We start from the raw sequence: 24,889 nt of genomic DNA, 5'->3' as shown, positions 1-24,889 counted from the left end.
TCCTCTTTGTCCCTGTGTAAGGTGGTATAACATGCGGGAAGGGGAACCTTACTTTCAGCAGGGTCAGATTCTGGCTGTGTAGAGTGCAAGGGGAATGTAGTGGTCTAGGTCAATGTACCAGCAGACTCATCTAGCAGTGGCTGGGCAATGGGCAGGATGAGGAGGAAACAGATATAGGGCCAAAGAATAAAGTAGGCTAAATGCAGTTCAAAATTGGTAACAGGACAGGACTAAACAGGCGGCATTGCTTTCTTCAGTGGAGTAGCAAACCCAGGAGCAGCAGACACTGTTTTAAGGGCCCAACCACACTAATAGGCCAAATGCAGTTTAATATCTGATACTATAGGCCGAAAGCCAGAAGGTTGAAGCTCAGCTTTATTCAGTTGAGGGCAAACACCAGGGAGGGGCAGACACCGTTAGTAGGCCCTAACCACCAATTTTTAAAATAACAGCACTTAATGAGAGCCAGAAGGTTGAAGCTCAGCTTTATTCAGTTGAGGGCAAACACCAGGGAGGGGCAGACACCGTTAGTAGGCCCTAACCACCAATTTTTAAAATAACAGCACTTAATGAGAGCCAGAAGGTTGAAGCTCAGCTTTATTCAGTTGAGGGCAAACATCAGGGAGGGGCAGACACCGTTAGTAGGCCGTAACCAAAGTTGAAGGCCAAATGCAGTTTAATATCTGATACTATAGGCCGAAAGCCAGAAGGTTGAAGCTCAGCTTTATTCAGTTGAGGAAAAACACCAGGGAGGGGCAGACATCGTTAGTAGGCCCTAACCACCAATTTTTAAAATAACAGCACTTAATGAGAGCCAGAAGGTTGAAGCTCAGCTTTATTCAGTTGAGGGCAAACACCAGGGAGGGGCAGACACCGTTAGTAGGCCCTAACCACCAATTTTTAAAATAACAGCACTTAATGAGAGCCAGAAGTTTGAAGCTCAGCTTTATTCAGTTGAGGGCAAACACCAGGGAGGGGCAGACACCGTTAGTAGGCCCTAACCACCAATTTTTAAAATAACAGCACTTAATGAGAGCCAGAAGGTTGAAGCACAGCTTTATTCAGTTGAGGGCAAACACCAGGGAGGGGCAGACACCGTTAGTAGGCCGTAACCAAAGTTGAAGGCCAAATGCAGTTTAATATCTGATACTATAGGCCGAAAGCCAGAAGGTTGAAGCTCAGCTTTATTCAGTTGAGGAAAAACACCAGGGAGGGGCAGACACCGTTAGTAGGCCCTAACCACCAATTTTTAAAATAACAGCACTTAATGAGAGCCAGAAGGGTTGAAGCTCAGCTTTATTCAGTTGAGGGCAAACACCAGGGAGGGGCAGACACCGTTAGTAGGCCCTAACCACCAATTTTTAAAATAACAGCACTTAATGAGAGCCAGAAGGTTGAAGCTCAGCTTTATTCAGTTGAGGAAAAACACCAGGCAGGGGCAGACACCGTTAGTAGGCCCTAACCACCAATTTTTAAAAACACAGCACTTAATGAGAGCCAGAAGGTTGAAGCTCAGCTTTATTCAGATGAGGGCAAACACCAGGGAGGGGCAGACACCGTTAGTAGGCCCTAACCACCAATTTTTAAAATAACAGCACTTAATGAGAGCCAGAAGGTTGAAGCTCAGCTTTATTCAGTTGAGGAAAAACACCAGGCAGGGGCAGACACCGTTAGTAGGCCCTAACCACCAATTTTTAAAAACACAGCACTTAATGAGAGCCAGAAGGTTGAAGCTCAGCTTTATTCAGTTGAGGGCAAACACCAGGGAGGGGCAGACACCGTTAGTAGGCCGTAACCAAAGTTGAAGGCCAAATGCAGTTTAATATCTGATACTATAGGCCGAAAGCCAGAAGGTTGAAGCTCAGCTTTATTCAGTTGAGGAAAAACACCAGGGAGGGGCAGACACCGTTAGTAGGCCCTAACCACCAATTTTTAAAATAACAGCACTTAATGAGAGCCAGAAGGGTTGAAGCTCAGCTTTATTCAGTTGAGGAAAAACACCAGGGAGGGGCAGACACCGTTAGTAGGCCGTAACCAAAGTTGAAGGCCAAATGCAGTTTAATATCTGATACTATAGGCCGAAAGCCAGAAGGTTGAAGCTCAGCTTTATTCAGTTGAGGAAAAACACCAGGCAGGGGCAGACACCGTTAGTAGGCCGTAACCAAAGTTGAAGGCCAAATGCAGTTTAATATCTGATACTATAGGTCGAAAGCCAGAAGGTTGAAGCTCAGCTTTATTCAGTTGAGGAAAAACACCAGGGAGGGGCAGACACCATTAGTAGGCCCTAACCACCAATTTTTTAAATAACAGCACTTAATGAGAGCCAGAAGGTTGAAGCTCAGCTTTATTCAGTTGCGGAAAAACACCAGGCAGGGGCAGACACTGTTAGTAGGCCGTAACCAAAGTTGAAGGCCAAATGCAGTTTAATATCTGATACTATAAGCCGAAAGCCAGAAGGTGGAAGCTCCGATTTAGACAGTAGAGGACAATTTGAATTAGGGACTGCAGACAGACTTAGTAGGCTGTCCCCTGTGGACCATGCATCCTACACATTAACCCATTGCGCCGTAATGGACACGTAATCTTCCGTGGCCATGCCTTCAGGTCCATGCGTCTGTTGTCAGGTGCACCTTTGTACTCACAGATTGCCAGAGTGCATGGACAATGCGGTCTTCTACATGCTGGTGGAGGGTTGGGATGGCTTTTCTCGCAAAAGAAGTGTCGACTGGTTAGCTTGTAGCGTGGTACAGCGTAGTCCATCATGGCCTTATTAATAGTAAATAAAATATATAACTAGGCTCTATGAACTTTTAAATAGGTTCCAGGGGTACACGGGCAGCATTGGTGTGGTCAGTGGAGGAGTATTGCAAGTAGGGGCCCCGCAGACAGGCTCACAAAGGCCTAAAATAACAAACAATAGGCTCATGGCAGTTTTATATCGGTTACATGGATACACGGGCAGGCAGCATTGTGGTCAGTGGAGGAGTAATGCAAGTAGGGACGGCAGACAGGCTATCAAAGGCCTAAAATAACAAACAATAGGCTCATGGCAGTTTTATATCGGTTACATGGATACACGGGCAGGCAGCATTGTGGTCAGTGGAGGAGTATTGCAAGTAGGGGCCGCAGACAGGCTCACAAAGGCCTAAAATAACAAACAGTAGGCAGTCATGGCAGTTTTATATCGGTTACATGGATACACAGGCAGGCAGCATTGTGGTCAGTGGAGGAGTAATGCAAGTAGGGATGGCAGACAGGCTATCAAAGGCCTAAAATAACAAACAATAGGCTCATGGCAGTTTTATATCGGTTACATGGATACACGGGCAGGCAGCATTGTGGTCAGTGGAGGAGTATTGCAAGTAGGGACCGCAGACAGGCTCACAAAGGCCTAAAATAACAAACAGTAGGCAGTCATGGCAGTTTTATATCGGTTACATGGATACACAGGCAGGCAGCATTGTGGTCAGTGGAGGAGTAATGCAAGTAGGGACGGCAGACAGGCTATCAAAGGCCTAAAATAACAAACAATAGGCTCATGGCAGTTTTATATCGGTTACATGGATACACGGGCAGGCAGCATTGTGGTCAGTGGAGGAGTAATGCAAGTAGGGACAGCAGACAGGCTATCAAAGGCCTAAAATAACAAACAATAGGCTCATGGCAGTTTTATATCGGTTACATGGATACACGGGCAGGCAGCATTGTGGTCAGTGGAGGAGTAATGCAAGTAGGGACGGCAGACAGGCTATCAAAGGTCTAAAATAACAAACAATAGGCTCATGGCAGTTTTATATCGGTTACATGGATACACGGGCAGGCAGCATTGTGGTCAGTGGAGGAGTAATGCAAGTAGGGATGGCAGACAGGCTATCAAAGGCCTAAAATAACAAACAATAGGCTCATGGCAGTTTTATATCGGTTACATGGATACACGGGCAGGCAGCATTGTGGTCAGTGGAGGAGTAATGCAAGTAGGGACGGCAGACAGGCTATCAAAGGCCTAAAATAACAAACAATAGGCTCATGGCAGTTTTATATCGGTTACATGGATACACGGGCAGGCAGCATTGTGGTCAGTGGAGGAGTATTGCAAGTAGGGGCCGCAGACAGGCTCACAAAGGCCTAAAATAACAAACAGTAGGCAGTCATGGCAGTTTTATATCGGTTACATGGATACACAGGCAGGCAGCATTGTGGTCAGTGGAGGAGTAATGCAAGTAGGGATGGCAGACAGGCTATCAAAGGCCTAAAATAACAAACAATAGGCTCATGGCAGTTTTATATCGGTTACATGGATACACGGGCAGGCAGCATTGTGGTCAGTGGAGGAGTATTGCAAGTAGGGACCGCAGACAGGCTCACAAAGGCCTAAAATAACAAACAGTAGGCAGTCATGGCAGTTTTATATCGGTTACATGGATACACAGGCAGGCAGCATTGTGGTCAGTGGAGGAGTAATGCAAGTAGGGACGGCAGACAGGCTATCAAAGGCCTAAAATAACAAACAATAGGCTCATGGCAGTTTTATATCGGTTACATGGATACACGGGCAGGCAGCATTGTGGTCAGTGGAGGAGTAATGCAAGTAGGGACGGCAGACAGGCTATCAAAGGCCTAAAATAACAAACAATAGGCTCATGGCAGTTTTATATCGGTTACATGGATACACGGGCAGGCAGCATTGTGGTCAGTGGAGGAGTAATGCAAGTAGGGACGGCAGACAGGCTATCAAAGGCCTAAAATAACAAACAATAGGCTCATGGCAGTTTTATATCGGTTACATGGATACACGGGCAGGCAGCATTGTGGTCAGTGGAGGAGTATTGCAAGTAGGGACCGCAGACAGGCTATCAAAGGCCTAAAATAACAAACAATAGCCTCATGGCAGTTTTATATCGGTTACATGGATACACAGGCAGGCAGCATTGTGGTCAGTGGAGGAGTAATGCAAGTAGGGACGGCAGACAGGCTATCAAAGGCCTAAAATAACAAACAATAGGCTCATGACAGTTTTATATCGGTTACATGGATACACGGGCAGGCAGCATTGTGGTCAGTGGAGGAGTATTGCAAGTAGGGGCCGCAGACAGGCTATCAAAGGCCTAAAATAACAAACAATAGGCTCATGGCAGTTTTATATCGGTTACATGGATACACGGGCAGGCAGCATTGTGGTCAGTGGAGGAGTATTGCAAGTAGGGGCCGCAGACAGGCTATCAAAGGCCTAAAATAACAAACAATAGGCTCATGGCAGTTTTATATCGGTTACATGGATACACGGGCAGGCAGCATTGTGGTCAGTGGAGGAGTAATGCAAGTAGGGATGGCAGACAGGCTATCAAAGGCCTAAAATAACAAACAATAGGCTCATGGCAGTTTTATATCGGTTACATGGATACACGGGCAGGCAGCATTGTGGTCAGTGGAGGAGTATTGCAAGGAGTGTCTGACACAGTTAGTACTCCAAAAAAACAAATAGATGTTAATGTCTCACAAAACAACTATAAGTAAAAAAAAGGGTGGCTTGCTTAGGTACAGGGGTGGGCTCATCTGCAGAGTTTATGACAAAGTAATTTGGCAGTAAATTAGTATTTACTGGTATCAATATAGGACACTGACCCAGACTACTTTAACTAGCATCATAGATGCAAACAAATTGGTATTGTTTGTCAGTGCCAGGCATTGAATGATGTCAGTGCATAGACTAAACATTGGTGGAGCTGTGCGAGATAATTATGCACGTGGTACAGCACAGTTTGAGCTGGGGGGGGGAACTCTCTTGTGGCCGGCGGTACCGCCCCAGGGCCCCTCATGTTACAACGGCGTGTCTGACGTTGGGTGCGCACCACCACCGCCAGAGACACTACATTGTACTATGAGGGACCCAGTGGCAATGCCGTCGACCAATAGCGGGCACACCCGCCTCTTCAGACAATCAGCACTGTAACGGGTGCTTGCGCCAAGTGGCGAGACAACAGCCCCGTGGGGGGATTGTTCCCATTGGGGGAGGTGTAAACATGTCGTATGCTGGACAAACAGCTGCTGCAAATTAACAGATTGGAACACTCAGTAAGACCAGTCCACAAGCAAGACCTTTTTATAGGAAAGCTAGGTGTCAGCCGGGAAAGGTGGGGCAAAATAATTTGAAATCCAGGAGTGGTTCATTTTAATGAAGGTGAGATCATCCACATTTTGGGTAGCCAGACGAGTCCTTTTTTCGGTTAATATTGAACCAGCAGCACTGAATACTCTTTCTGATAGCACACTAGCTGCTGGGCAAGCAAGCTCCTGCAACGCATATTCTGCCAATTCAGGCCAGGTGTCTAATTTTGATGCCCAGTAATCAAATGGGAATGACGGTTGAGGGAGAACATCGATAAGGGAAGAAAAATAGTTAGTAACCATACTGGACAAATGTTGTCTCCTGTCACTTTGAATAGATGCTGCAGTACCTGTCCTGTCTGCGGTCATTGCGAAATCACTACACAACCTGGTCAGAAAACCCCTCTGTCCAACGCCACTCCTGATCTGTGCACCCCTAACACCTCTGCCATGTAGCCCCCTGCAGCTTGTGTGAGAACCATCACCGGCGCTGTGTGCTGGGAATGCCTGAATCAAACGGTCTACAAGAGTAGCTTGTTTGGTTGCTAAGATTTGTTCGAGGTTCTCATGTGGCATAATATTTTGCAATTTGCCTTTATAGCGAGGGTCAAGGATGCAGGCCACCCAGTAATCGTCATCGCTCATCATTTTAGTAATGCGTGGGTCCTTTTTGAGGATACGTAAGGCATAATCCACCATGTGGGCCAAAGTTCCTGTTGGCAAATCTGCGGTTGTGCTGGTTTGAGGGGCAGTTACAGGCAAATCTACGTCACTTAAAAAAACAGAACCCGGCCTTGCAACGCCACTAATTTCTGTTGGCCCAGGAGAAGCTTCCTCATTAAAAAAGTACTCATCCCCATCATCCTCCTCGTCCTCCTCCTCCTCTTCGCCCGCTACCGCGTCCTCTACACGGCCCTGACCAGACAATGGCTGACTGTCATCAAGGCTTTCCTCTTCCTCGGCTGCAGACGCCTGCTCCTTTATGTGCGTCAAACTTTGCATCAGCAGACACATTAGGGGGATGCTCATGCTTATTATGGCGTTGTCTGCACTAACCAGCCATGTGCATTCCTCAAAACACTGAAGGACTTGACACAGGTCTTGTAGCTTCGACCACTGCACACCTGACAACTCCATGTCTGCCATCCAACTGCCTGCCCGTGTATGTGTATCCTCCCACAAAAACATAACAGCACGCCTCTGTTCGCACAGTCTCTGAAGCATGTGCAGTGTGGAGTTCCACCTTGTTGAAATGTCGATGATTAGGCGATGCTGGGGAAGGTTCAAAGACCGCTGATAGTTCTGCATACGGCTGGAGTGTATGGGCGAACGGCGGATATGCGAGCAAAGTCTGCGCACTTTGAGGAGCAGGTCGGGTAACCCCGGATAACTTTTCAGGAAGCACTGCACCACCAGGTTTAAGGTGTGAGCCAGGCAAGGAATGTGTTTCAGTTGGGAAAGGGCTATGGCAGCCATGAAATTCCTTCCGTTATCACTCACAACCTTGCCTGCCTCAAGATGTACAGTGCCCAGCCATGATTGAGTTTCATTCTGCAAGAACTCGGACAGAACTTCCGCGGTGTGTCTGTTGTCGCCCAAACACTTCATTGCCAATACAGCCTGCTGACGCTTGCCACTAGCTGTCCCATAATGGCACACCTGGTGTGCAACAGTGGCAGCTGCGGATGGAGTGGATGTGCGACTGGGGTGTGTGGACGAGCTCTCGCTTCTGCATGAGGAGGAGGAAGAGGAGGAGGGGGGCGAACGCCTACAGCCAACTCTTTTCTTGACCGTGGACTAGGCAAAACTGTCCCAATATTGCTGTCCCCTGTGGACCCTGCATCCACCACATTCACCCAGTGTGCCGTGATGGACACGTAACGTCCCTGGCCATGCCTACTGGTCCATGCATCTGTTGTCAGGTGCACCTTTGTAGTCACAGACTGCCTGAGTGCATGGACAATGCGGTCTTTAACATGCTGTTGGAGGGCTGGGATGGCTTTTCTAGAAAAGAAGTGCCGACTGGGTAGCTCGTAGCGTGGTACAGCGTAGTCCATCAGCGCTTTGAAAGCTTCGCTTTCAACTAACCGGTAGGGCATCATCTCTAATGAGATTAGTCTAGCAATGTGGGCGTTCAAACCCTGTGTACACAGATGCGAGGATGAGTACTTCCTTTTCCTAACAAGAGTCTCATGTAGGGTGAGCTGGACTGGAGAGCTGGAGATCGTGGAACTAGCGGTGGTGCCGGTGGACATGGGTGACTGAGAGAGGGTTGGAGATGGTATTCTTGCCGGTGCCCTACATGCAGTGTTTCCTACTACTAACCTGGTGATTCCCTGACTGCTTTGGCCTGGCGACGAAAGCTGCACAGATACTGCAGGTGATGTGGGAAATGGTCGGCTTACAGGGAGGGAAGGGATGTAGCGTTGCTGATTAGCTTCATTGGGCGAGGGTGCTGCAACCTTTAGGGACGTTTGGTAGTTAGTCCAGGCTTGCAAATGCATGGTGGATAAATGTCTATGCATGCAACTTGTATTTAGACTTTTAAGATTCTGACCTCTGCTTAAGGTAGTTGAACATTTTTGACAGATGACTTTGCGCTGATCACTTGGATGTTGTTTAAAAAAATGCCAGACTGCACTCTTTCTACTATCGGATACCTTTTCAGGCATTGCAGACTGAGCTTCTTTAACCGGATGGCCACGCTGTCCTCCAACTGGTTTTGGTTTTGCCACGCGCTTTTGGCCAGATACGGGCCCGGTAGATGGAACCTGTTGTGATGTTGATGCCTGCTGCGGCTCCTCCTCCTCCGCTTCAGAACTACTGCCGCCTGCACCCTTGTTGTGATTTTGCTTTTTGCTCCCTCTAGTGGTCATTAGTGATTTGACTCTGGAGCGTCTGTCTTTTCCTATATCCTCACCTGGGCCGTTAGTTCAGGGGCGTTGCTATATAAGCTCCCTGGACCTTCAGTTCAATGCCTGGCATCGTTGAAATCAGAGCTAATCTGTTGTGCTCTTGTCCTCTGATCCTGGTTCCTGTTTTTCAAGCTAAGTCTGCTTCTTTGCTTTTTGCTTTTGTTTTGTTTGGTATTTTTGTCCAGCTTGTTCCTATCTGTATCCTGACCTTTGCTGGAAGCTCTAGGGGGCTGGTGTTCTCCCCCCGGACCGTTAGACGGTTCGGGGGTTCTTGAATCTCCAGCGTGGATTTTTATAGGGTTTTTGTTGACCAGATAAGTTATCTTGCTATATTCTGCTATTAGTAAGCTGGCCTCTCTTTGCTGAACCTGGTTCATTTCTGTGTTTGTCATTTCCTCTTACCTCACCGTTATTATTTGTGGGGGGCTTGTATCTTGCTTTGGGGTCCCTTTCTCTGGAGGCAAGAGAGGTCTTTGTTTTCTTCTCCTAGGGGTAGTTAGATTCTCCGGCTGGCGCGAGTCATCTAGCGATCACCGTAGGCATGATCCCCGGCTACTTCTAGTGTTGGCGTTAGGAGTAGCTATTTGGTCAACCCAGTTACCACAGCCCTATGAGCTGGATTTTTGTATCTTGCAGACTTACACGCTCCTCTGAGACCCTGTCCACTGGGGTCATAACAGTATGCCAGGCCAGTATTAAATGTTTAATGCATTGCAGAAGTGGGATTATAAGAAAGAAAATTTTGAGGCTTTTTTTTCCCTCTCTCATTTTTTTTTTTCTTTTCCCCTTTACCTCAGAGTGGCTTAAGCTTGCTGCAGACATGAATGTCCAGACCTTGATTACAAGTGTGGACCAGCTTGCCGCTCGTGTGCAGGGTATACAAGATTATGTTACCAGAAATCCTAGGTCTGAACCCAAGATTCCGATTCCTGAACTGTTTTCAGGAGACCGATTTAAGTTTAGGAATTTCAGGAATAATTGTAAATTATTTTTGTCCCTGAAACCTTGTTCGTCTGGAGACTCTGCTCAACAAGTAAAAATTGTTATTTCATTTTTACGGGGTGACCCTCAGGATTGGGCTTTTTCGTTGGCGCCAGGAGATCCGGCATTGGCTGATATTGATGCGTTTTTTCTGGCGCTCGGTTTACTTTATGAGGAACCCAATCTTGAGATTCAGGCAGAGAAAGCCTTGCTGGCTATGTCTCAGGGCCAGGACGAGGCTGAGGTGTATTGCCAAAAATTTCGGAAATGGTCCGTGCTGACACATTGGAACGAGTGTGCACTGGCCGCTAATTTTAGAAATGGCCTTTCTGAGGCCATTAAGAATGTTATGGTGGGTTTTCCCATTCCCACAGGTCTGAATGATACCATGTCCCTGGCTATTCAAATTGACCGGCGGTTGCGGGAGCGCAAAACCGCAAATTCCCTCATGTTGTTGTCTGAACAGACACCTGATGTGATGCAATGTGATAGAAAAACCGCAAATTCCCTCATGGTGTTGTCTGAACGGACACCTGATTTGATGCAATGTGATAGAATCCTGACTAGAAATGAGAGGAAAATTCATAGACGCCGGAATGGCTTGTGCTACTACTGTGGTGATTCTACACATGTTATCTCAGCATGCTCTAAACGTATATCTAAGGTTGTTAGTCCTGTCACCGTTGGTAATTTGCATCCTAAGTTTATTCTGTCTGTAACTTTGATTTGCTCACTGTCATCTTATCCTGTCATGGCGTTTGTAGATTCAGGTGCTGCCCTGAGTCTTATGGATCTCTCATTTGCTAAGCGCTGTGGTTTTATTCTTGAACCATTAGAAAATCCTATCCCTCTTAGGGGTATTGATGCTACACCATTGGCAGAAAATAAGCCGCAGTATTGGACACAGGTTACCATGTGCATGACTCCTGAACACCGCGAGGTGATACGTTTTCTCGTTCTACATAAAATGCATGATTTGGTTGTTTTGGGGCTGCCATGGTTACAGACCCATAATCCAGTCCTTGACTGGAAGGCTATGTCAGTGTCTAGTTGGGGCTGTCGTGGTATTCATGAGGATTCCCTGCCTGTGTCTATTGCTTCTTCTACGCCTTCGGAAGTTCCGGAGTACTTGTCTGATTATCAGGATGTCTTTAGCGAGTCCAGGTCCAGTGCATTGCCTCCTCATAGGGAATGTGACTGTGCAATAGATTTGATTCCAGGCAGTAAATTTCCTAAGGGAAGACTGTTTAATCTGTCGATACCTGAACATACCGCTATGCGTTCATATATCAAGGAGTCTCTGGAGAAAGGACACATCCGTCCGTCTTCTTCCCCTCTTGGTGCGGGATTCTTTTTTGTGGCTAAAAAGGACGGATCTTTGAGGCCTTGTATTGACTATCGGCTTTTAAATAAGATCACTGTCAAATTTCAGTATCCTTTGCCGCTGTTGTCTGACTTGTTTGCCCGGATTAAAGGTGCCAAGTGGTTTACCAAGATAGACCTTCGTGGTGCGTACAACCTTGTGCGCATTAAGCAAGGGGATGAATGGAAAACCGCATTCAATACGCCCGAAGGTCATTTTGAGTACTTGGTGATGCCTTTTGGGCTCTCTAATGCCCCTTCAGTTTTTCAGTCCTTTATGCATGACATTTTCCGGAACTATCTGGATAAATTTCTGATCGTTTATCTGGATGATATTCTGGTTTTTTCTGATAATTGGGACTCGCATGTGGAGCAGGTCAGGATGGTCTTTAAAATTTTGCGTGAAAATTCTTTGTTTGTCAAGGGCTCAAAGTGTCTTTTTGGTGTACAGAAGGTTCCCTTTTTGGGGTTCATTTTTTCCCCTTCTGCTGTGGAGATGGACCCAGTCAAGGTCCGAGCTATTCTTGATTGGACTCAGCCCTCGTCAGTTAAGAGTCTTCAGAAGTTCTTGGGTTTCGCTAACTTCTACCGTCGTTTTATCGCTAACTTTTCTAGCATTGTGAAACCTTTGACGGATATGACCAAGAAGGGCTCCGATGTGGTTAATTGGGCTCCTGCTGCCGTGGAGGCTTTCCAGGAGTTGAAACGTCGGTTTACTTCGGCGCCTGTTTTGTGCCAGCCTGATGTCTCGCTTCCCTTTCAAGTTGAGGTGGATGCTTCAGAGATTGGAGCAGGGGCCGTTTTGTCGCAGAGAGGCCCTGGTTGCTCTGTTATGAGACCTTGCGCCTTTTTCTCTAGGAAGTTTTCGCCTGCGGAGCGAAATTATGATGTGGGCAATCGGGAGTTGTTGGCCATGAAATGGGCATTTGAGGAGTGGCGTCATTGGCTCGAGGGTGCTAAGCATCGTGTGGTGGTCTTGACTGATCACAAAAATCTGATGTATCTCGAGTCTGCTAAACGCCTGAATCCTAGACAGGCCCGCTGGTCATTGTTTTTCTCCCGTTTTGACTTTGTTGTCTCGTATTTACCAGGTTCAAAGAATGTGAAGGCCGATGCTCTTTCCAGGAGCTTTGTGCCTGATGCTCCTGGAGTCGCTGAACCTGTTGGTATTCTTAAGGATGGTATTATCTTGTCAGCTATTTCTCCTGATCTGCGACGTGTGTTGCAGAGATTTCAGGCTGATAGGCCTGATTCTTGTCCACCTGACAGACTGTTTGTGCCTGATAAGTGGACCAGCAGAGTCATTTCCGAGGTTCATTCCTCGGTGTTGGCAGGTCACCCAGGAATTTTTGGCACCAGAGATCTGGTGGCCAGATCCTTTTGGTGGCCTTCCTTGTCTAGGGATGTGCGGTCATTTGTACAGTCCTGTGGGACTTGTGCTCGAGCTAAGCCTTGCTGTTCTCATGCCAGCGGGTTGCTCTTGCCCTTGCCTGTCCCTAAGAGACCTTGGACACATATCTCCATGGATTTCATTTCTGATCTTCCGGTGTCTCAGGGCATGTCTGTTATCTGGGTGATATGTGATCGCTTCTCCAAGATGGTCCATTTGGTTCCTTTGCCTAAACTGCCTTCCTCTTCCGATCTGGTTCCTGTATTTTTCCAGAACGTGGTTCGTTTGCACGGCATCCCTGAGAATATTGTGTCAGACAGAGGATCCCAGTTCGTTTCCAGATTCTGGCGATCCTTTTGTAGTAGGATGGGCATTGACTTGTCGTTTTCGTCTGCTTTCCATCCTCAGACTAATGGACAGACGGAGCGAACTAATCAGACTTTGGAGGCTTATTTGAGGTGTTTTGTCTCTGCTGATCAGGACGATTGGGTGACTTTCTTGCCGTTAGCTGAGTTTGCCCTTAATAATCGGGCTAGTTCCGCCACCTTGGTTTCGCCGTTTTTCTGCAACTCTGGTTTCCACCCTCGTTTTTCTTCGGGTCATGTGGAACCTTCTGACTGCCCTGGGGTGGATTCTGTGGTGGATAGGTTGCAGCGGATCTGGAATCTTGTGGTGGACAACTTGAAGTTGTCACAGGAGAGGGCTCAGCGCTTTGCCAACCGCCGCCGCGGTGTGGGTCCCCGACTACGTGTTGGGGATTTGGTGTGGCTTTCTTCCCGCTTTGTTCCTATGAAGGTTTCCTCTCCCAAATTTAAACCTCGTTTTATTGGTCCTTACAAGATATTGGAAATTCTTAATCCTGTATCCTTTCGCCTGGATCTACCTGTGTCGTTTGCTATCCACAACGTGTTTCATAGGTCCTTGTTGCGGCGGTACGTTGTGCCTGTGGTTCCTTCTGCTGAGCCTCCTGCTCCGGTGTTGGTTGAGGGCGAGTTGGAGTACGTGGTGGAGAAGATCTTGGATTCTCGTCTCTCCAGGCGGAGGCTTCAGTACCTGGTCAAGTGGAAGGGCTATGGTCAGGAAGATAATTCCTGGGTGGTCGCCTCTGATGTTCATGCGGCTGATTTAGTTCGTGCCTTTCATGCCGCTCATCCTGATCGCCCTGGTGGTCGTGGTGAGGGTTCGGTGACCCCTCACTAAGGGGGGGGTACTGTTGTGATTTTGCTTTTTGCTCCCTCTAGTGGTCATTAGTGATTTGACTCTGGAGCGTCTGTCTTTTCCTATATCCTCACCTGGGCCGTTAGTTCAGGGGCGTTGCTATATAAGCTCCCTGGACCTTCAGTTCAATGCCTGGCATCGTTGAAATCAGAGCTAATCTGTTGTGCTCTTGTCCTCTGATCCTGGTTCCTGTTTTTCAAGCTAAGTCTGCTTCTTTGCTTTTTGCTTTTGTTTTGTTTGGTATTTTTGTCCAGCTTGTTCCTATCTGTATCCTGACCTTTGCTGGAAGCTCTAGGGGGCTGGTGTTCTCCCCCCGGACCGTTAGACGGTTCGGGGGTTCTTGAATCTCCAGCGTGGATTTTTATAGGGTTTTTGTTGACCAGATAAGTTATCTTGCTATATTCTGCTATTAGTAAGCTGGCCTCTCTTTGCTGAACCTGGTTCATTTCTGTGTTTGTCATTTCCTCTTACCTCACCGTTATTATTTGTGGGGGGCTTGTATCTTGCTTTGGGGTCCCTTTCTCTGGAGGCAAGAGAGGTCTTTGTTTTCTTCTCCTAGGGGTAGTTAGATTCTCCGGCTGGCGCGAGTCATCTAGCGATCACCGTAGGCATGATCCCCGGCTACTTCTAGTGTTGGCGTTAGGAGTAGCTATTTGGTCAACCCAGTTACCACAGCCCTATGAGCTGGATTTTTGTATCTTGCAGACTTACACGTTCCTCTGAGACCCTGTCCACTGGGGTCATAACACACCCTGTTCCCCCAATGGCTGCCAATCGGGGTTCACAACTGGGTCATCTATGACCTCCTCTTCTATGTCGTGTGCGATTTCGTCTGTCACCGTGTAAGCCGGTGGTATAGCGTCCGTGACGGGGCACCATAGTGTCCGCTGGGTTTGATTCTGCCTCAGTACACTGCGAGGGCAATGTTCTGGTCTGAGTCAAAGGAACAGCATAGTAATCTGGCTGTGGCTGTGCATCTGTGCACTCCATGTCCGATTCAACTTCTAATGGACATGGCCTGTTAACTGTTTCACTGTCTAACCCAGGAACGGTATGTGTAAAGAGCTCCATGGAGTAACCTGTTGTGTCTTCTGACGCATCCTTCTCTCTTGTTCTGGGTGAAGAAGACAAGGAAGCGACTTGTCCCTGACCGGGAGCATCCACTGACGATGCACTGCGCTGACATTTGGCACTTTCCGAGGAGGAGGCGAAAGAGCTAGAGGCAGAGTCAGCAATGAAAGCCAATACTTGTTCCTGCTGCTGCGGCTTCAAAAGTGGTTTTCCTACTCCCAGAAAAGAGAGCGTTCGAGGCCTTATGTAGCCAGACAAGGAACCTGGCTCAACAACTCGAGACTTAGGTGCTGTACTGCTTTTACCACGACCACCTGATGCTCCACCACCACTACCATCATTACCAGCTGACAATGACCGCCCACGGCCACAACCTCTTCCACTAGACTTCCTCATTGCTTGCAAAACGTAACCAAAGTAACACTATTAGTTACTGTAAAACAACTTATAAGGTGAACTCAAACTTCTGTAGGATTTATATATACCTTTATAGGTGCCTGACACTGAAAGGAAAATCAGGCCCAATGTCACACTAGGTTTTCTGTGGCCCAATAATTTGAGACAGATGGCACACACAGGCCCAGCACTGAAGCAGAAATGCCAATCTTAATCTCCCACAATTTTTTTTTTTCTGGGAGAATTTACCCCCCCCAAGGCCAAGTATTACACAGTGTTTTCAGTGCCACACAATGAGAGAGAGATGCCACACACAGCAATGGCACGGAGGCAGACTTGACAATATTTATCTCCCACAAATTTTTTTTTTGGAAAAGGGAGAATTTAGGAAGAAAAAAAAAAAGGACAAGTATTACACAGTGTTTTCAGTGCCACACAATGAGAGAGAGATGCCACACACAGCAATGGCACGGAGGCAGACTTGACAATATTTATCTCCCACTAATTTTTTTTGGGGAAAAGGGAGAATTTAGGAAAAAAAAAAAAAAGGACAAGTATTACACAGTGCTTTCAGTGCCACACAATGAGAGAGAGATGCCACACACAGCAATGGCACGGAGGCAGACTTGACAATATTTATCTCCCACTAATTTTTTTTTTGGAAAAGGGAGAATTTAGAAAAAAAAAAAAAGGACAAGTATTACACAGTGTTTTCAGTGCCACACAATGAGAGAGAGATGCCACACACAGCAATGGCACGGAGGCAGACTTGACAATATTTATCTCCCACTAATTTTTTTTTTGGAAAAGGGAGAATTTAGAAAAAAAAAAAAAAAGGCCAAGTATTACACAGTGTTTTCGGTGCCACACAATGAGAGAGAGATGCCACACACAGCAATGGCATGGAGGCAGACTTGACAATATTTATCTCCCACTAATTTTTTTTTTGGAAAAGGGAGAATTTAGAAAAAAAAAAAAAGGCCAAGTATTACACAGTGTTTTCGGTGCCACACAATGAGAGAGAGATGCCACACACAGCAATGGCATGGAGGCAGACTTGACAATATTTATCTCCCACTAATTTTTTTTTTGGAAAAGGGAGAATTTAGAAAAAAAAAAAAAAAGGCCAAGTATTACACAGTGTTTTCGGTGCCACACAATGAGAGAGAGATGCCACACACAGCAATGGCATGGAGGCAGACTTGACAATATTTATCTCCCACTAATTTTTTTTTTGGAAAAGGGAGAATTTAGAAAAAAAAAAAAAAGGCCAAGTATTACACAGTGTTTTCGGTGCCACACAATGAGAGAGAGATGCCACACACATCAATGGCACAGAGGCAGACTTGACAATATTTATCTCCCACTAATTTTTTTTTTTGGAAAAGGGAGAATTTAGAAAAAAAAAAAAGGCCAAGTATTACACAGTGTTTTCGGTGCCACACAATGAGAGAGAGATGCCACACACAGCAATGGCATGGAGGCAGACTTGACAATATTTATCTCCCACTAATTTTTTTTTTGGAAAAGGGAGAATTTAGAAAAAAAAAAAAAAGGCCAAGTATTACACAGTGTTTTCGGTGCCACACAATGAGAGAGAGATGCCACACACAGCAATGGCACAGAGGCAGACTTGACAATATTTATCTCCCACTAATTTTTTTTTTGGAAAAGGGAGAATTTAGAAAAAAAAAAAAAAAAAGGCCAAGTATTACACAGTGTTTTCGGTGCCACACAATGAGAGAGAGATGCCACACACAGCAATGGCACGGAGGCAGACTTGACAATATTTATCTCCCAATAATTTTTTTTTTGGAAAAGGGAGAATTTAGAAAAAAAAAAAAAAAAAAGGCCAAGTATTACACAGTGTTTTCGGTGCCACACAATGAGAGAGAGATGCCACACACAGCAATGGCACGGAGGCAGACTTGACAATATTTATCTCCCAATATTTTTTTTGGGGGAAAAGGGAGAATTTAGAAAAAAAAAAAAAAGGCCAAGTATTACACAGTGTTTTCGGTGCCACACAATGAGAGAGAGATGCCACACACAGCAATGGCACGGAGGCAGACTTGACAATATTTATCTCCCACTAATTTTTTTTTTGGAAAAGGGAGAATTTAGAAAAAAAAAAAAAAAAAGGCCAAGTATTACACAGTGTTTTCGGTGCCACACAATGAGAGAGAGATGCCACACACAGCAATGGCACGGAGGCAGACTTGACAATATTTATCTCCCACTAATTTTTTTTTTGGAAAAGGGAGAATTTAGAAAAAAAAAAAAAAAAAAGGCCAAGTATTACACAGTGTTTTCGGTGCCACACAATGAGAGAGAGATGCCACACACAGCAATGGCACGGAGGCAGACTTGACAATATTTATCTCCCAATATTTTTTGGGGGGGAAAAGGGAGAATTTAGAAAAAAAAAAAAAAAAGGCCAAGTATTACACAGTGTTTTCGGTGCCACACAATGAGAGAGAGATGCCACACACAGCAATGGCACGGAGGCAGACTTGACAATATTTATCTCCCACTAATTTTTTTTTTGGAAAAGGGAGAATTTAGAAAAAAAAAAAAAAAAAAAGGCCAAGTATTACACAGTGTTTTCTGTCATGAATCCCAATGGCTAGGGATAGCACAGGACAAGCAAAGTACAAATAAATTACGGACGAGCTCTAGGGTGATGGAACCTGGGCTGACCGCTGCCCTACGCCTGACAAACGCAACTAGAGATAGCCAGGGAGCGTGCCTACGTTGGTTCTAGACGCCACGCACCAGCCTAAGAGCTAACTAGCACTGCAGAGAAAATAAAGACCTCACTTGCCTCCAGCGGAATAAACCCCAAAAGATATAGTTGCCCCCCACATGTATTGACGGTGAAATGAGAGGAAGGCACACACATAGAAATGATATATATAGTTTTAGCAAATTGAGGCCCGCTGTAAACTAGAAAGCAGAACGATACAAAAGGGGACTGAGCGGTCAGCAAAAAACCCTAATCAAAAAAACCATCCTGAGATTACAAGAACCCATGTGCCAACTCATGGCACATGGGGAGAACCTCAGTCCACTAGAGCTACCAGCTAGCATAGAGACATAATAAGCAAGCTGGACAAAAAACCAAACAACTGAAAATCAGCACTTAGCTTATCCTGAAAGATCTGGGAGCAGGTAGGCAGGAACCAAACAGAGCACATCTGAATACATTGATAGCCGGCAAGGGAAATGACAGAAAGGCCAGGTAAAATAGGAAACACCCAGCCACTGATGGACAGGTGGAAACCAAAGGCCGCAACCCACCAAAGTCACCCAGTACCAGCAGTAACCACCAGAGGGAGCCCACAAACAGAATCCACAACAGTACCCCCCCCCTTGAGGAGGGGTCACCGAACCCTCACGAGAACCCCCAGGGCGATCAGGGTGAGCTCTATGGAAGGCGCGGACCAAATCAGTCGCATGAACATCGGAGGCGACCACCCAGGAATTATCCTCCTGACCATAACCCTTCCACTTAACCAAATACTGGAGTTTGCGTCTGGAAACACGAGAATCCAAGATCTTCTCAACAACATACTCCAATTCTCCCTCCACCAGCACCGGAGCAGGAGGGTCAACCGAAGGAACAACGGGCACCTCATACCTCCGCAACAACGACCGATGGAACACATTATGAATAGCAAACGATGCTGGGAGATCCAATCGAAAAGATACAGGGTTAAGAATCTCCGAGATCCTATAAGGACCGATGAACCGAGGCTTGAACTTAGGAGAAGAGACCTTCATAGGGACAAAACGAGAAGACAACCACACCAAATCCCCAACAAGAAGTCGGGGACCCACGCGGCGACGGCGATTAGCAAACTGCTGAGTCTTCTCCTGAGATAACTTCAAATTGTCCACCACCTGATTCCAAATCTGATGTAGCCTGTCCACCACCACGTCCACTCCAGGACAATCCGAAGGCTCCACCTGACCAGAGGAAAAACGAGGATGAAACCCCGAATTACAAAAAAAAGGAGAGACCAACGTGGCCGAACTAGCCCGATTATTAAGAGCAAATTCGGCCAGTGGCAAAAAAGCAACCCAGTCATCTTGATCAGCAGAAACAAAACACCTCAAATAAGTTTCCAAGGTCTGATTAGTTCGCTCCGTCTGGCCATTCGTCTGAGGATGGAATGCAGACGAGAAAGACAAATCAATGCCCATCTTGGCACAAAACGTCCGCCAAAATCTAGACACAAACTGGGATCCCCTGTCAGAAACGATATTCTCCGGAATCCCATGCAAACGAACCACGTTCTGAAAAAATAAAGGGACCAACTCAGAGGAGGAAGGCAACTTAGGCAAGGGCACCAAATGAACCATCTTAGAAAAGCGGTCACACACAACCCAGATAACGGACATTTTCTGTGAAACCGGGAGATCAGAAATAAAATCCATGGAAATGTGCGTCCAAGGCCTCTTCGGGATGGGCAAGGATAACAACAATCCACTGGCCCGAGAACAGCAAGGCTTAGCTCGAGCACACACTTCACAAGACTGCACAAAGGTACGCACATCCCTAGACAAGGAAGGCCACCAAAAAGACCTGGCCACCAAGTCTCTAGTACCAAATATTCCAGGATGACCAGCCAACACAGAAGAATGGACCTCGGAGATGACTCTACTGGTCCAATCATCCGGAACAAACAGTCTTTCTGGTGGACAACGATCCGGTTTATCCACCTGAAACTCCTGCAATGCACGTCGCAAGTCTGGGGATACGGCGGACAATATCACCCCATCCCTAAGGATACCAGTAGGCCCAGAGTCTCCAGGAGAGTCAGGCACAAAACTCCTGGAAAGAGCATCTGCCTTCACATTCTTTGAACCTGGCAGGTATGAAACCACGAAATTGAAACGAGAAAAAAACAACGACCAACGAGCCTGTCTAGGATTCAAACGCCTGGCAGACTCAAGGTAAATGAGATTCTTGTGATCAGTCAAGACCACCACACGATGTTTAGCACCCTCAAGCCAATGACGCCACTCCTCAAATGCCCACTTCATGGCCAAAAGCTCCCGATTACCCACATCATAATTGCGCTCGGCGGGCGAGAATTTTCTAGAGAAGAATGCACATGGCTTCATCACCGAGCCATTAGAACTTCTCTGTGACAAAACCGCCCCCGCTCCAATCTCGGAAGCATCAACCTCAACCTGAAAAGGAAGTGAAACATCTGGTTGACACAACACAGGAGCAGAAGAAAACAGGCGCTTAAGTTCCTGAAAGGCCTCCACGGCCGCAGGAGACCAATCAGCAACATCAGCACCCTTTTTAGTCAAATCAGTCAAAGGTTTAACAACACTGGAAAAATTAGCAATGAACCGACGATAAAAATTAGCAAACCCCAAGAACTTCTGAAGGCTCTTAACAGATGTAGGTTGTGTCCAGTCACAAATCGCCTGAACCTTGACGGGATCCATCTCAATAGTAGAAGGAGAAAAAATGTACCCCAAAAAAGAAATCTTCTGGACTCCGAAGAGACACTTTGAGCCCTTCACAAACAGAGAATTGGCCCGCAGAACCTGAAACACCTTCCTGACCTGTAGAACATGAGACTCCCAGTCATCAGAAAACACCAAAATATCATCCAAATACACAATCATAAACTTATCCAGATATTCACGGAAAATATTGTGCATAAAGGACTGAAAGACTGACGGAGCACTGGAGAGTCCAAAAGGCATTACCAAATACTCAAAATGGCCCTCAGGCGTATTAAATGCGGTTTTCCACTCATCACCCTGTTTTATCCGCACCAGATTATACGCACCGCGAAGATCTATCTTAGTGAACCACCTAGCCCCCTTAACGCGAGCAAACAAATCAGTCAATAATGGCAATGGATACTGATACTTGACTGTAATCTTATTCAGAAGGCGATAATCTATACAAGGCCTCAGGGAACCATCTTTTTTTGCCACAAAAAAAAAACCTGCTCCCAGAGGGGACGAAGATGGACGAATATGTCCCTTTTCCAAGGACTCCTTAATATAATTCCGCATAGCAGTATGCTCTGGCAGTGACAGATTAAATAAACGACCCTTAGGGAACTTACTGCCAGGAATCAATTCTATAGCACAGTCACAATCTCTATGCGGAGGGAGCGAATTGAGCTTAGGCTCCTCAAAAACATCCCTATAGTCAGACAAAAACGCAGGAATCTCAGAAGGAGTAGATGAAGCGATTGAAATCGGAGGTGCATCATCATGAACCCCCTGACATCCCCAGCTTAACACAGACATTGTTTTCCAGTCCAGGACAGGATTATGAGTTTGTAACCATGGCAGACCAAGCACTAGTACATCATGTAAATTATAAAGTACAAGGAAGCGAATCACCTCCTGATGAACGGGAGTCATGCGCATGGTCACTTGTGTCCAATACTGCGGTTTATTCATAGCCAATGGTGTAGAGTCAATTCCCTTCAGAGGAATAGGAACTTCCAGAGGTTCCAGACTAAAACCGCAGCGTTTAGCAAATGACCAATCGATAAGACTCAGGGCAGCGCCCGAATCCACATAGGCATCGACGGAAATGGAAGACAGTGAAAAAATCAGAGTCACAGACAAAATGAACTTAGGCTGCAGAGTACCAATGGCAAAAGATTTATCAACCCTTTTTGTGCGTTTAGAGCATGCTGATATAACATGAGCTGAATCACCACAATAGAAACACAATCCATTTTTCCGCCTATAATTTTGCCGTTAACTTCTGGACTGAATTCTATCACATTGCATAGTCTCAGGTGCCTGTTCAGAAGACACCGCCAACTGGTGCACGGGTTTGCGCTCCCGTAAACGCCGATCAATCTGAATGGCCATAGCCATAGACTCATTCAGACCTGTAGGCGTAGGGAACCCCACCATAATATCCTTAATGGCCTCAGAAAGACCATTTCTGAAGTTTGCAGCCAGGGCGCACTCATTCCACTGAGTAAGCACCGACCATTTCCGAAACTTCTGACAATATATCTCCGCTTCATCATGCCCCTGAGAGAGGGCTAATAAAGCCTTTTCAGCCTGAATCTCCAGGTTAGGTTCCTCATAGAGCAATCCCAATGCCAGAAAAAACGCATCCACACTGAGCAATGCAGGATCCCCTGGTGCCAATGCAAATGCCCAACTCTGAGGGTCGCCCCGCAGGAAAGATATTACAATCTTGACCTGTTGAGCAGGGTCTCCAGAGGAGCGAGATTTCAAAGAAAGAAACAATTTACAATTGTTCCTGAAATTCAGGAAGGTAGATCTATCTCCAGAAAAGAACTCTGGAATAGGAATTCTAGGTTCAGACATGGGAGTGTGAACAACAAAATCCTGTATGTTTTGAACTTTTGCCGCGAGATTACTCAGGCTGGAAGCCAAACTCTGGACATCCATGTTAAACAGCTAAGATCAGAGCCATTCAAGGGTTAAGAGGAGGTAAGAAGCAGCTAGACAGCAATTAAGGGCTAGGCAGCAAAACTCTGAAGGGAAAAAAAAAAAAAATTTCCCTTAAACACTTCTCTTTCTCCTGCTTCAGCCCAAACATTTAACACTTTGTGGGCCGGCTATACTGTCATGAATCCCAATGGCTAGGGATAGCACAGGACAAGCAAAGTACAAATAAATTACGGACGAGCTCTAGGGTGATGGAACCTGGGCTGACCGCTGCCCTACGCCTGACAAACGCAACTAGAGATAGCCAGGGAGCGTGCCTACGTTGGTTCTAGATGCCACGCACCAGCCTAAGAGCTAACTAGCACTGCAGAGAAAATAAAGACCTCACTTGCCTCCAGCGGAATAAACCCCAAAAGATATAGTTGCCCCCCACATGTATTGACGGTGAAATGAGAGGAAGGCACACACATAGAGATGATATATAGTTTTAGCAAATTGAGGCCCGCTGTAAACTAGAAAGCAGAACGATACAAAAGGGGACTGAGCGGTCAGCAAAAAACCCTAATCAAAAAAACCATCCTGAGATTACAAGAACCCATGTGCCAACTCATGGCACATGGGGAGAACCTCAGTCCACTAGAGCTACCAGCTAGCATAGAGACATAATAAGCAAGCTGGACAAAAAACCAAACAACTGAAAATCAGCACTTAGCTTATCCTGAAAGATCTGGGAGCAGGTAGGCAGGAACCAAACAGAGCACATCTGAATACATTGATAGCCAGCAAGGGAAATGACAGAAAGGCCAGGTAAAATAGGAAACACCCAGCCACTGATGGACAGGTGGAAACCAAAGGCCGCAACCCACCAAAGTCACCCAGTACCAGCAGTAACCACCAGAGGGAGCCCACAAACAGAATCCACAACAGTTTTCGGTGCCACACAATGAGAGAGAGATGCCACACACAGCAATGGCACGGAGGCAGACTTGACAATATTGATCTCCCACTAATTTTTTTTTTTGGAAAAGGGAGAATTTAGAAAAAAAAAAAAAAAAGACAAGTATTACTCAGTGTTTTCAGTGCCACACAATGAGAGAGAGATGCCGCACACAGCAATGGCACGGAGGCAGACTTGACAATATTTATCTCCCACTAATTTTTTTTTTGGAAAAGGGAGAATTTAGAAAAAAAAAAAAAAAGGCCAAGTATTACACAGTGTTTTCGGTGCCACACAATGAGAGAGAGATGCCACACACAGCAATGGCACGGAGGCAGACTTGACAATATTTATCTCCCACTAATTTTTTTTTTGGAAAAGGGAGAATTTAGAAAAAAAAAAAAAAGGCCAAGTATTACACAGTGTTTTCGGTGCCACACAATGAGAGAGAGATGCCACACACAGCAATGGCACGGAGGCAGACTTGACAATATTTATCTCCCACTAATTTTTTTTTGGAAAAGGGAGAATTTAGAAAAAAAAAAAAAAAGACAAGTATTACTCAGTGTTTTCAGTGCCACACAATGAGAGAGAGATGCCGCACACAGCAATGGCACGGAGGCAGACTTGACAATATTTATCTCCCACTAATTTTTTTTTTGGAAAAGGGAGAATTTAGAAAAAAAAAAAAAAAAGGACAAGTATTACACAGTGTTTTCGGTGCCACACAATGAGAGAGAGATGCCACACACAGCAATGGCACGGAGGCAGGCTTGCCAATATTTATCTCCCTGCAGTTATCTCAGAAAAGTATGGCAGGCAGCTGAAAAGGACTGCTGCACACAAAAGTGTGGACAAACACACAAGATAGCTGTGCAGAAAGGAAGGAAAAACAGGATTTGTGCTTTGAAAAAAGCAGTTGGTTTACACAGCGGCGTACACACAAAGCAACGCAGCTATCAGGGAGCCTTCTAGGGCAGCCCAATGAGCTACAGCGCTGAGGAAAAAAAAATGTAGCTTCCACTGTCCTGCAAACAAAAGGTGGTATTGGACAGTGGAAATCGCTACAGCACAAGCGGTTTGTGGCTTTAT

The sequence above is a fragment of the Ranitomeya variabilis genome, chromosome 3 (genome assembly GCF_051348905.1).
Source record: "Ranitomeya variabilis isolate aRanVar5 chromosome 3, aRanVar5.hap1, whole genome shotgun sequence".
Lineage (NCBI taxonomy): Eukaryota > Metazoa > Chordata > Amphibia > Anura > Dendrobatidae > Ranitomeya > Ranitomeya variabilis.
Note: the sequence above shows the minus strand (reverse complement) of the source record.